We start from the raw sequence: 13434 nt of genomic DNA, 5'->3' as shown, positions 1-13434 counted from the left end.
CCTTTTCCCAAACATTCTACTAACTTTGAAAGATCTTTAGGAATTCCAATGATATTCAAATCATCAATATATACAACTATTATGACATATTCAGATCCCGAACTTTAAATAAAGACACATGAAAAAATTGGATCATTCTTGTATCCTTCTTTTAATAGGTGTTCTCTAAGGTGATTATATCACATGAACCCTGATTTTTTTAATCCGTATAAGAATTTCTGAAATTTTATTGAACAAGTTTCCAGAACTTTTATATGCTTCAGGAATTTTAAATTCTTTAGAAATTTTCACAAAAATATCATTGTCTAATGAGCTATATAAATAGGTTGTGAAAACATCCATCAGATGCATATCAAAATTTTATAAACTGTGAGATTTATATAATACCTGAAAGTAATTGCATCCACCTCAAGAGAATATACCTCAATATAATCAATGTCTGGTCTTTGAGAAAATTCTTGTGCTACAAGTCTCATTTCATTTTCACATAAAAACTCAATTGTACCACACTAACTTTACACCTCAGATGTTTGGACTATAGGTCTAAAAACTTTGTGTCTTTCAAGCTAAGACAATTCAATTGCAATTGCATCTTTTTATTTTGGACAATCATTTTTTTGTCTACTTCTTTGATGAATTTTGATTCAAGATCCTCATTTTTGTCATAAATTTGTCAGCAACATTATAAACAAAAATAATATTGACAAGTATATTATTTCGATTTCATATTTTTTTGAAGAGACATAACCTATTGAGTTCTCTTTATTTTCATTATTTTTAGGTTCCTGAATCTTTTCTAAGGATTCATCAATTTTTATGTCTCACAGTTCTTCTTGATTAGATTTCTCTATATTATGATCATTTTGATAGTTTGATCCTTTTTTTTTGAGGAACTTTAATCTTTGAAACCGGTCGGTTTACCACGTTTTAGGTTTATACTCATTTGTGTTTACTCGAATTAGAGCATCAATAGCTAAAATATGAGATTTAGTAACTCTTAATAGGTCAGTTAATGCACCCGGTAGTTCTTTTTCCCTATTTACAAATGAATTATCTTTTGAACTTTGTGTTTACATTTATCTGTAGGAGGGGCTAAATTGAGGTAGTAATAAATTATTTTAATCTATCTTCTTTTTAGTTGTTTATTTTCTCCCCCTAATATTGTGTATATTGATTCATTAAAATGACAATCAACATATCTTGCCATATATAAGTCTTCAGTCAAAGGTTTCAAATATTTTATAATTGAAGGAGATTCATACCCAATAAATATAACTAATCTTTTTTGGAGACTCATTTTGTGCATTGTGATGAAGCAATTGAAACATATATTGCACATCCCAAAATTCTAACATAGTAAATATTTAGATCCTGACCAATACCCAATTATAATGGGAAGACTTTATGATGACTAGTGGGCTTAACCCACACAAGAGTTGTTGCATGCAAATAGCATGACCTCATATTGAAATGAAACTTTTTGTTATCATAAGTATTGGTTAAGCAATTAATAAGATGCATTTAATTAATGATTCTGCTAGACCATTTTGACTATGATAATAAGCAACTGAATGGTCAACTGTCATCTCATTTTAAATAAAATAATTATTAAAATCATGAGATGTAAATTCATTAGAATTATCAAGATGAATTATCTTTCATTGCATAATCTAAAAATTATGCTCTAAACTTTATTATTTGAGCAAGCAATCTCGACAAAGTCAAATTACAAGTTGATAATGAACACCCATATGACCATATATAGATGCATCTATAAAATTATATAATATTTAAGATTTATATGGTGGGTGAATAGACCCATATATATCACTCTATATAAACTTCATAAATATAAGGGATTCAATTCACTTTAGTTGCTGATATCTAGTAATTTGTAATGACCTTTCAGGTTATTTTTTATATTTCTGCTTATTTTCATCATTAGATCTTTTTCATAGCTGCCCTAAGTCATTTATGACTTGCTCAGACTGAAAGTTTGGTTACTAGGTAGTTCATTTAATTTTTAGAGCCAATTCCCTATTTTAAAGTATTCACTGGTTCCAAATAGCCACCAGGAGAAAACTTTAGTAAAATAATCTTATATGCAGATTTTAATTATGCCAGCAACTCTGAAATATCAATTTTAGGCTAGGTGGATCTGTGGTTTGGGTCCAGATGCACTCGAACTCATTTCAATCTATTGGTCTAAAGTTGAAGAAATTGGAAGTTAGGTGTGGGATCCATATCTGGTCAAAATAAACTCGGATAGAAAATCTAATTTTGTTATTGAGTCTGGAACACCAAATTTAGTATGGTTAAATAGTTCATTTGCATATAGGGGATTCAAAATGAATCCAACGGGCATGATAAAAACTTGAAAATTTTGCAAGTTTTAGTTGCTATCTGGTATGCTGGTGATCGCAGCCAAGGGCCATGATTGTGGTACCCTTGGTAGGCTAGAAGTGATTTTGATGTGGGGGGTGGTGATGGCGACTTTAGAAGCAGTCACTAGGATGATACGATTGCATACTGTGGGTCTGTAATAGCGAGACCTGAGCCCTTGGCTAGGTATATAAAGCCCCCCTTTTCACGATTTTAGCTCATTTTCCGTCTTGCCTCTTGAGAGCTAAGACCTAAAGAGTGTGAGAGCTTAAAATTAAAGCCTCTAGGTTATTGTAAAGCTTGATTAACATTTATTTTTGGTATTATTTCGATTTAAGGTAAGATTTCACCCTTTTCTTGATGTATTTTGTTGTTTCCTTGCTCAAAACCCCAATAGATTGAGGGCTTAATTTTAGCCCCAAATTTGCTTGGATTTCACCCATTCTTGAGGGTTATGATTCCTTAATTATGTATGAATATTGGGTTGGTGTCGAAAACATAATTTTCGTAAGTGCGACCCACATGAGGTTTTGATGTTATTTTTGGACCCAAAGCACAAAAAGGTATCGTCATTCTCATATTGATAAGTAGAATATGTTTTTGATAGCTTGTCATTTTGAGGAGGCTTCTCTAAAGGGAAAATCAAAGGTTTAGCAGTTCATTGAGCTTTCTTCGGTGTCGAAGTAGGCTAGGTTTAAAACCTTGTTAGATTGAGACACTTTATGATATATTTGTGATATTGCATTGGATTTAGGATGTGCTTTAGAGGTTTATTGATGGAATGAAAGACTTGAGGTTAGTAGACACGTTTAGGCTATTTGGATACCGTAAGCTAGAAACACTTAGCTTGTTCCCTTGTACTTAGGGTGAATTAGACTTCATTATTCATGTTTATCATGAGAACTCTTAGATTACTCTAACTAGTCATAATTGACTTAGTTGTTCATGTTTTAGGTGAATTCCTTATCTTAGGGCTAATTAAGGCTTGTTTGACATCTAAAAGTGGATTTAGATACCTTAACTCTAGTTCAGGTAGAAATTTGCCTAAAAATGAAACTCAAGGATTAGAAGTGGAATCTTAACCAACTTTAGGATATGTCACATGTTATCTTTGGTGAAAGCTTCACACTATTTGGAATAATTGGTACTTTATGAAGTATGGAATAATGTTGGAAATTGTTAGGTGATGGCACATTGTCGAATGATAAAATTTATGGGTTTAAATTATGATGATGGATAGTTGTAAATGATCCATACTTAGACTATTCTTTTCTTGAGTGTACTCTCCAGTTGTATGGAAGGTTATGATGAGTTCTTTTTTTCTGCACCAATTGGCATATGGGAGGTAATTTTGTAGTTATGTTTGCTTGTACTTGATTCTTTACGTTATGTTATTGTTATTATCTCATTTATACACTATTTATATACAGTAATAATGGAGATAATTTAGGTTTGATTCTATACCTTGACTTTAGTTATGTTATCTTGCATTCTATTATTCATATATCATGATTTAGACCAGTCGGTTGATGATGCCTACTGAGCACCCATTATTTTGGTACTCATACTACACTTTTGTACCTTTTTGGTGCACAGTCGAGTACTAGTTACTGCCATAGATTATTGTTCATGTGGTGATTGATTTTTGGAGATAGGGTAAGCTCTTAGAGTTTAAGTCACCCATTATCTTCTATCTTTATTATTCAATATTTTGTTTCAAAAAAGATGTATTGGCTATCCTAGATACTTGGGTTGTATTTATGATTACTAGATACTCTTGTACTGACTCTACCAGGTCGTGGGATTGGTATCTTATATGGATTATTTTTATCTATCTAGTACCTTTGTTATATATAAATTATGTTACTTTATTTTACCTATGTTGGGTATTTTCTACCAAATTAACCTACTGTGTTAGATATAGGTTATGGTTTGGCTTACCTATTAGTGAGATTTAGTAGGTGCCATCATGACTTGTAAATTGGGTCATGAAAAATTGGTATCAGAGCGTAGGTTTCATTGGTATTTATTGGTACAAGAGCAAATATCTAATAGAATCCTGTGAATCAAAATGATGACGTCCATTTCCTAGCTTTGGAAGGCTATGGGACATTGTTAGGAGTTCTTCACTTCTTTCACTCATACCATACTAAGAGTCTGAGTTGGTTTGTAGAAGTATTCCTTTGACTTTACTCTTCCGTGGATGGCCAGGGCACGTGCTTAAACTATACGAGATGAAGATCCCAAGACTTAGCCTAGGGATCCTACTCCTGTTAGTGGATGGCATAGAGGTCATAGATAGATATGTGATGTGTCCTCAGCTAGTGGCCAGGATAGGCTATCTTTCTTATATCCTATTCCTACTCTCGAGCTAGAGGTTTTTTTTACCACAACCAGTGATGGCATAGGGACCAGCCTAGGCTCTACTAGGGTTTGTTTCTTATTTATTACTCAGAGATATATTGATTTAGATTTTAGAAGTAGTTGGTGGTGTGCTATCTAATGGTGCTGAGTCTACTAATCAGAGTTGTACTGAGGCGGAGGCTGTAGTTGTGTCTCCTAGAGTTGGGGTTTATCCTGCATTGATAGTTTCTCAGCTAGTAATAACTCAACCAGTAGTTATGTAGCCTGCCATGTCTTTTAAGGGGAAGAAGATATTAAGTAGATTCATGATATTGGCTCTTCCTTGATTTTCTAGTGCTCTGGGTGAGGATGCATATAAGTTTCTAAGTTTTTGTAAGGATAGGCTTCATAATATAGGCCTTGTGAGACTCATGGTATGGATTACACTAAATTTTAGTTAGACTTGTCTTCTCGTCATTGGTGGAGGGGTCATATGGATTCTAGACTAGTTGGATCTTTTTTTTGTCATGGAATCAGTTTTTTGAGATGCTCATGGAGAAGTATATGCCTCACAGCCTTAGAGATTGTTTGAGGCATTAGTTCTCTAGATTGGACTAGGGCTCTATGATAGTTGTAGAGTATGAGACTCATTTTCATGAGTTGTCTACGTATGCGACTTCTATTTTGGATACAGTGTATGAGATAGTTCTTTACTTTGTTAGAGGTTTGAGACTTCCCATTTAGTTGCTGTCGGTAGGTCTTTTGTTGAGGTTAGATCATGCTAAAGTGATGGAGGATATGCATCATGAGGCCCAAGGGGGAAATAATAAGATTCCTAGATTTTAGGGTAGTTTCAATGGGAGCCATAGTAGTCCTCAATTTAGGGGTAGTAGTTCTCAAGGTGGGTTTTCTCCATATCCACCCTATCAGCTTTAGTGTTAGCTTAGTTAACTGATATAGGTAGCTCTTCAAATTACTAATGGAGGCCAGTCTAGTTCTATTCATCACCCTGGTCATGGCAGTGGTTAGTCTTCAAGGGGTTCATCCTCTGTGTATTTTAGTCGTGGTGGTTATTTTGGGCTAGCTAGATCAATTGGGTCTAGTTTAGCTTTGGAAGCATACTGTAGCTATGGGTCTTTTGATCATTTAGTGTGTGAGTGTCTTAGTCATAAGGCAATTACCGCTTTATCTTAGAGTGTTCCACCTATTAAAGTAGTTCATCTATCAGGTAGAAGTAGTTCTCATAGTCGCAAGGGTGATTCCCAAGGTACTCGATGAGGTTCTCAGGTAGGCAAGACAAATAGTCGATCAGATACCCACCAGGTAGAGAGTATGGTCAATTATATATAGTACCTTATAGACCCGAGGCTGAGACTTCGAATGCTGTTGTTACAGGTATGATTTTGGTTAGATGCTAGTTAGACCTTGCTTTATTTGATTTAGGATCAATTTATTCTTATATTTTTGCTTATTATGTACCATAGATGGAGTTGTCTTATGATTCATTATCTGTGCCATTGCACGTATCTACTCCCATGGGTGATACTTTAGTAGTGGATCAAGTTTTCAAATCACGTGTTATAACTATTAGTGATGTTGTTACTTATGCTGATCTTATTATTCTAGATTTGGTAAATTTTGATGTGATTCTAAGCATGGACTGGTTATCCCACTATCATTCAGTCATGAATTGTTTTTCCAAGACCATTACCTTAGCCATGACCGATGTACCCCCAGTATGTGGCAGGGAATAGTTAGTCACAAGCTGACAGAGATTATTTCTTATGTTCATGCTAGGAGGCTTATTTTAAGGGGTTGCGAGTCTTATCTCGCTTATATTTGTTATACTAGTTTGGAGAGTTCGTCGCTTGACTCTATTCCTGTTGTTTGTGAGTTTTCTAATGTATTCCCTACCGACCTGCCTGGAATTCCCCTTGTTTGTGAGATTGAGTTTGCTATTGATCTCGAGCCTGACACCTGACCTATTTCTATGACACCTTACCACATGGCTACTGCTGATCTTAAGGAGCTAAATTCTCAGCTTCAAGAACTTCTTAGTAAGGGTTTTATTAGACCGAGTATGTCCCCTTGGGGAGCTCTTGTATTGTTTGTAAATAATAATGATGGTTCCATGCATATGTTATTAATTATAAGCAACTTAATAAGGTGATGGTGAAGAACCGTTATCCTATGCCTTGCATCGATGATTTGTTTAATTAGCTTCAGGGTGCATAAGTTTTTTCTAAGATTGATTTGAGATTGGGTTCCCATCAGTTGAGGATTCAGGCAGAGGATACCCCTAAGATAGCCTTTAGGATCCATTATGGTCATTATGATTTTTTAGTGATGTTATTTGGGTTGATTAATTCCCAAGCTGCATTCATGGATTTGATGAATCGAGTATTCAGGCCTTACTTGGACTCTTTTATTATTGTCTTACATTGTCAACATCCTTGTGTGTTCGACGAGTAGAGAGGAGCATTCACAATATTTGAGGATCATGCTCGTGCTCCAGCCTTTGAGAGATCATGTGCTTTTCTTCAAGTTATCCACATGTGAGTTTTTTCTTGAGTTAGTGATATTCCTTGGACATATAGTGTCTAGGGTTGGGATTATGGTACAGCCAACCAAGATTGAGGGGGTTCGTGATTGGGATAGACCTATATTTTTCATTGAGATTCATAGCTTCATTGGGTTGACTTGTTATTAAAGACACTTTGTCGAGGATTTTACTTCTATTTCAGCACATATGACCAGATTGAATAAAAAAATGGTTCCTTTATAATGGTCTGAGAAGTTTGAGTCAATCTTTGGAAAGCTCAAGGACTTTCTTACTACAACTCCTATTTTAGCTCTTCTTATTGAGGATGAGGGATTTACCATGTTTGGTGATGCTTCTTATGTTGGTTTGGGTTGTATATTGATGCAATAGGGTCGTGTTATTTTTTATACTTCTAGAAATCTTAAGGTGCACGTGCACAACTACACCACTCATGTTTGGAGTAGGTGGCAGTAGGCTTCACGCTTAAGATTTAGAGGCATTATCTGTATGGCGTGCATTGTGATATTTTCATTGATCATTGTAGTCTTCAGAATCTTATGACCCGGAGGGAGCTTAATGATAGACAACATCGATGGATCGAGATTCTTAAGGACTATGATATTTCCATCTTGTATCATTCGGGTAAGGCAAATGTGGTTGCAGATGCCTTGAGTTAGAAGGTAGTGAGTATGAGTAGTTTAACTTGCATTTCAGTTTCTTAGAGGCCGTTGGTACATGAAATTCAGTTCTTTGCCAACTTGATGGTTCACCTTGATCTTTTGGATCCAAGGAGGATTTTTGCTAGTGTGGAGGCGAGTTCTTTATTATTTGAACATATTTAAGATCATCAATTTGAGGATAACAAGATTCACTTCCTTCGTGATTAGGTGTTGAGTGGTGATTCCAAGAGGATCACCATGGTTTCAGAGGGTGTTTGAGATTTAATGGTCGCATTTGAGTTTCACAGATTGTTAACTTGATTTAGCTGATTTTACATGAGGCTCATAGCTCTAGATATTTCGTTTACCCCAGCACAACCAAGATGTATAGATATTTGAGACAGTATTATTGGTGGAGCGGTATGAAGAGAGATGTGGCAGACTTTGTAGCTAGTTGCCTATGTTGTCAGCAGGTAAGGGACGAGCATTAGCGACCAGGTGGTTTGACTCAGAGGTTACCATTTCTGAGTGGAAATGGGAATGGAATACCATCAATTTTATTAGTGGGTTGCCTCGTACTTTCCATGGTTCCGATGGTATTTCGGTCATTGTAGATCATTTGACCAAGTCATCACATTTCATTCCTATTCAGATGTCTTTTAGTACAGAGAGATTATCCTATATATATGTTCAGGAGATAGTCTGTTTGCATAGTGTGACCATTTATATTATTTTAGACAGTGGTTCTATGTTAAATTTGAGATTTTGGAGAGCCTTTCAGTAGGAGTTGGGAACTCAGGTAGACCATAGTAAGACCTTTCATACATAGACCAATGGTCAGTCTGATCGGACTTTAGGTACTTGAGGATATGCTATGAGCTTGTGTTATGGATTTTGGAGGCCACTGGGAGCAACACTTAGCCTTAGAAGTGTTCACATATAACAACAACAATTATTCGAGAATTGAGATAGCGCCTTTTGAGGATTTGTAGGGTAGGAGATATCATTCTTTGGTCTGGTGGTTTGAGACTTCCGAGGTTAGACCCCGTGGTACTAATTTGCTTCAGGAGTCGTTGGATAGAGTTAACATGATCCAAGATAGTTTGAGAGTGGCTCAGAGTAGGAAGAAGGCCTATGCGGATTGTTGGCTTCATGCCTTGAGATTTGGAGTTGGTGATCAATATTTCTCCGTGCATCACCCATGAAGGGTGTGATGAGGTTCGGAAGGAAGGGTAAGATCAGTCCGAGATATATTGGACCATTTGAGATTCTTTGCACAGTTGGTGAGGTTGCTTATAAGATAGATTTACCTCCAAATTTTTCCACTGTTCATCCAGTTTTCCATGTCCCTATGTTGCGGCGATATATTCCTGATCCATCTCATAAGCTTATATGGGACTTAGACCAGTTGGATGAGCGTTTGACCTGTGTAGAGGAGCCGGTGCTCATTTTGGTTAGTGATGTTAAGCTGTTGCACACTAGGGAGATTCCTACATTTAAGGTTCAGTGGAGGTACCGCCCAATGGAGGAGCCCACTTGGGTGATTGACAGCGAGATGCGCACCCAGTATCCTCACCTATTCGAGACTTCAGATATATGCTAATCCTTGAATTTCTAGGATGAATATTCTTTTAGTAGTGGATATTGTAATGACCCTTCAAGTAATTTTATCACATGACCCAAAGCAAGGACTAGTCATCTCGGGTGCCTCAAACTACACCGGGACCAGAGACACCCACCAATACCCAACCATAACCACCCTACACCCAATGTTGGATGAATTACAAATATATATAGACATAAAAAAATGGAAAAATCATAAATCAAATGCAGTCAACCTATGTCATCCCCAATACCAAAACCAATGCCAAGGCTGACACAAACACCGACAACGCCCATACCAACCCAAAGTAGTCACACAAATCTCCTATCCGAAAGTAAACTAATATCCGATCGGGACATGCCCCCGACCATAGCCAAAAACAATGTCTATGGATGACAAAAGTATGTAGAGAAATCCATAACATTAAATGGAGCCTTCCGAAGAATGGAAGCTCACCACTTAAATTAAAAATAAGCTATTCCCAAATCTGATCATTGAGCAGAAGGATTAGTATGGCAGTTTCGTGCATCGTGTGGGGATACAACACCCAAAGATGGATTATTAGGTGAATGCTAGCATACACTCATGATAAGGACAAAATAATTCCAACATTTGACACCAAGTAAATAACCAAATGCAAGAACAACCATACATATACATATATAATCCATCTCGGGAAATGGAACTGGGTTTTGCATGCATTTAAAACTTTAACTTGGGATGTATAGCTTGACCGTTCTAAAACCACCCACGAGCTATATAGGTACGGTGTTACCCTCTGAACGGGCCCTAGTGCGTGTACCCGTACAAACCAAAGATATCATAGGGGCAAGGGATTCCCGTGTACCCTTCACCCTACATGATACATATATAAATTTAAAACTTAGGGGATTCCTGTGTACCCCACAAGCATATGGTTTCCACGACCAATGCTCATGTTGGAAAACCTGAGATTCCAGTGTCTGTCTAATTGACTCACACATTCACAGTTAGCTATCACAACCCACCATTATTGTCTAATTAAAACCATTAGCACACAACCAAACCACCAATTCCATATATTGTTAAACAAGGCTATAAAAAGTAGTATAGTCATACCGACTATAGCTTGAAAGCAATCTCCTTAGCCAATCACTTAAGGGATTCCCATGTACCCCATAGGTTCCATTATTAGATTCACTTGGGGGATTCCCATGTACCCAACATGGTTTTAAATCACATCCATGGCCACCAAGGCCTTACCATTTAACCATTAAAACCATTTAACCAATTTAGGTTCCATTACAAAATTATACAATGCAATAGTTTCAATAAAAGTCATACCATGTGACAAAACCATTATCATAGGCATTTTAACAAATATGTTGAGGGCATATAGTTTCCATAACCAAAACCAAGTACAACCAACTATTCCCATGAATCAACATGTTTAATTCCATAATTGTAACATGAGAAACATAAGTAAAGCATGGGAAACAATATCCAACCATTTACAACCAAAACCCCTATCATACAATGCAAAACCAAACAATACCCATAATTAAATCATGAAAACCATTCATTAAAACATAAATATAGTTGAACTAAGAATGAGGCTGAAGTAATATGCCTTAGATACCAAAGAAGATGGAGGGACTTGAATGCCATAATTGACCACCTTGATGGAAACCCTATCCATTTCTTAACCCAAGAGCTTGAGAGAGATTTAAGAGTGTTTATAGTGTTTTTGATTAAGAGTAATAGGGTAAATGATGTCCCAAAAGGGTTTTATGTCATGGGGTCAAAAGGGTTAAGAGGGGAAATATCTAGAATACCCTCAACTTAAACTATATAAATTCCCACAGGAGGGCAAGACTTCACCACCCAAACCATACCTAAACATACGAGTGGTACCCACCACTCGTACCCAAGGCAGCAACTTGGTCTCATATACTGACCAAAATTCGACCACAAGGACAACTCGTATCCAAGCATACGACTAGTACCCTAGAATCGTATCTTAGGCAGAATAGAATAATCTAGGCTAGGCATAGGATATCATACGGTTGGTACTATACTTCTAGTACCCTAACATACGACTAGTATGATTTCCAATCATACCTTGGAAAGAAATCAACCAAATCTCATTGATCAACAGACGAGTTGAGTACCTTAAACCATACCCTATATTATGACAAGTACCCCTAATAGTATGATGTCAAGAAGCTCAAACTCAAGAAATTTTCTAAGGATCAAAACCCAGGGTATTTCAATTCTCCCCCACTTGGATCATTCCTCGCTGAATGATGGAACCAAGCAGTACAAACACTATTTATACCCCACCTCTCCAACTCTAACCTTTAACCAAGTTAGAAAACAAAGATGTGCGGAATCAATCGTTATTTTGACTATGTTAGAAAACCAAAGTATGATGAAGAACACATACCTTCCGTACGAATTTTCAGAGCAGAAAAAAGGAACAGATACGTAGACTTTATGTCCTCTTCTACCTCTCAAGTAGCCTCTTCAACCTTATGGTTCCTCCATTGAACCTTGACCGAAGCTACATACTTGGTCCGCAATCGACGAACCTACCGATCCAAAATCTTAACCGGGACCTCCTCATAAGAAAAGGAATTTGAAGTACCCATATATTTGATAGGAAAAATTTGAGGCGGATCACCCATACACTTCCTCAACATGGAAACATGGAATACCAAATGAATAGAGCTCAAACTAGATGGAAACTCCAGCTCATATTCTACCTTACCAACCCTTTTCAAGACCAAGTATGGACAAACATACTGGGGACTGAGCTTCCCCTTCTTAAAAAACTACATCACTCCCTTCACGGGAGACACTTTAAAGTACACCTTATCCCCAACCTCAAACTCAACTTTCTTCAACTCACGTCTGCAGAGGACTTTTGGTGACTTTAGGCAGCCTTAAGCCTATCTCGAATCACCTATACCTTTTCCATGGTTTGGTGAACCAAATTTAGGCCAAACAACTCCGCCTCACTAACCTCAAAGTACCCAATAGGAGATCTATACCTCCTACCATACAAGGCCTCAAATAGGGCCATTCCAATGTTAGAATGGTAACTATTATTGTAAGAAAACTCTACAAGAGGTAGATGCTAAAACCAACTACCACCTTAATTAATCACACAAGCAAGCATGTCCTCCAACTTTTGAAAAGTCCTTTCTGCTTGCCCATCCGACAATGGGTGAAAAGCAGTACTAACACTCACTTTTGTTCTAAACCCTTCTGAAACAACCATTAAAATTAAGATGTAAACTATGTACCATAATCTGAGATGATAGAAATAGGTACCCCATGCAGCTTCATAATCTCTTGGAGGTGCAACTTGGCATAATCCTTAGCCGAGAAGTTAGTCCTCACCAGCAAAAAGTGAGCAGACTTTGTCATCCAATCCACAATGACCCAAACAAAATCAAACTGATTTCAAGAGAGGAAGACCAATAACAAAATCCATATTGATGACTTCGCACTTCCACTCTGGCAAAACAACTTCTTGGTACAACCCTCCGAGCCTCATGTGCTCAACTTTCTCTTATTGACAGACCATACACTTTGCCATAAAATTAGCTACATCCTTCTGTATACTATTCACCAATACATCTCCTTTAGGTCATGATACATCTTCGTCAAACTGGGATTAACAAAATAGCGTGACTCATGAGCCTTAACCAAGATCTTTTTTTGAAAACCATCTACATCAGGAACACATGGCCTCCCTTGATACCGCAATGTACCATCACCACAAATTTCAATTGCCATAACTATTTTCCCACCTACATCACCTTTTATCCTTATAAAAATAGGATCTAACATTTACTTCTCCTTGATTTCAACACCAAGAGACAACTGCACCATTTTTCGCACAAACACACCACTATTCT

The sequence above is a fragment of the Capsicum annuum genome, chromosome 12 (assembly GCF_002878395.1).
Source record: "Capsicum annuum cultivar UCD-10X-F1 chromosome 12, UCD10Xv1.1, whole genome shotgun sequence".
Classification (NCBI taxonomy): Eukaryota; Viridiplantae; Streptophyta; class Magnoliopsida; order Solanales; family Solanaceae; genus Capsicum; species Capsicum annuum.
Note: the sequence above shows the minus strand (reverse complement) of the source record.